Source organism: Terrapene carolina, unplaced genomic scaffold, assembly GCF_002925995.2.
Source record: "Terrapene carolina triunguis isolate 2854851 unplaced genomic scaffold, T_m_triunguis-2.0 Scaffold28178, whole genome shotgun sequence".
NCBI classification, from domain to species: Eukaryota; Metazoa; Chordata; order Testudines; family Emydidae; genus Terrapene; species Terrapene triunguis.
Window position 1 is genome coordinate 1 of NW_020692529.1, and position 1,184 is coordinate 1,184.

At 70.4% G+C, this 1,184-nt stretch overlaps 1 long non-coding RNA gene across 1 annotated transcript; it reads right to left on the minus strand.

Annotated features, from left to right (window-relative positions):
• Positions 1-35: 35 nt before the first annotated feature.
• On the minus strand, positions 36-1,064 carry LOC112124535. The gene is made up of 3 exons (XR_003370421.1): positions 978-1,064; positions 437-492; positions 36-154 (listed from the first exon to the last, which is right to left on the minus strand). It is a non-coding gene; the product is annotated as an uncharacterized LOC112124535 (long non-coding RNA).
• Positions 1,065-1,184: the final 120 nt, after the last annotated feature.

The following is a 1,184-nucleotide window of genomic DNA, read 5'->3' on the forward strand; positions in this document are numbered from 1 at the left end:
CCCTCCCCCCGGGCACAGTGCCAGCCTTACCCTGGGCAGCGGGGAGCGGAGCTGGGCCACGTCGTGCAGGTCGGGCACCAGGGGCACCAGCAGGCGGTTGGGCAGCACCAGGAAAGCCGCGATGGAGTCCATGATCATTGAGTCCGACAGGGAGCTGCGGGGGGGCATGGGCAGAGCTCAGCCGGCTGGGCCAGTCCCCCCCCATCCCATAAACTGGGGGGGGGGGTACCAAGGAACGGCTGGGCTGCGGGGAATGGGGGTGTGGACACAACCTGGGGGCGGGGGGTTTGCAGACCCCCACTGGACAGGGAATCAACGGAAAATATTAAGGATCCCGCTGCCCTCCCCGCCCAGTTGCCTCCCTGCCCTCCAATCCACCCCCTGCTGCGTGGGGCATTCACTGGGCGTGGGGCTCCCGGGCGGGGGGGGAACTCACCTGAGCCCTGGGATGTCCAGGAGGTTGGTCATCCCCGTCCAGTTAATGTCCAGAGTCTGGGGGGGGGGGAAGCAAGGAGGGTGTTAGACTCGCCAGCTGCTCCCCCCCAGCTGGAGGGGACACAGGAATCCCAGACAGACAGGGTGGGGGCACTTCTTATCAGCACCTCCCCACAAAAGGCATCTTGGCGTCTCCCGGGGGCCCTGCAGTCAACCCCCCCCGGCCGCGGCCGGGGAGCCGGAACCTGGGCCTGTCCCAGAGCGGGAGCCAGGCCAGGGGGCAGGGGGTGTGTCTGGGGAGGGGGCCGTGGGGCCACGACACCTCCAGGGACTGATGCCCCCACAGCACCCAGTCGCTGCGCTGCAGGGGGAGCCTGGTGCTCAGAGCCCGGGGAAACCCAGGTCCCCCGGCCCGGCCCCGGGAACCATCTGCACCTCCGGCCTCCCACCCTCGTCCCCAGGCCCCACACACTCCTCAGCCGGGGGGTCCTGGAGCCGGGTCTCCCTGGGGCCCCCAGGCACGGGGGTGGGGCTGTACTCACGGGACGGCGGATGAAGAACATGGTCAGGGCCCCCACGATGGGCATGTCCCCGATGAGGGGCTCCAGGATGACGCGCAGCACCCCGTGCAGCTGGGGGGGAGACGGAGAGTCAGCGCCCGGCCCAACCCCCTGAGCCCCCCACCCCACAGACTCCCCCCACCCCAGTAACCCCCTCACGCCTCCCCCATCCCCCCACCAGCTCCCCCC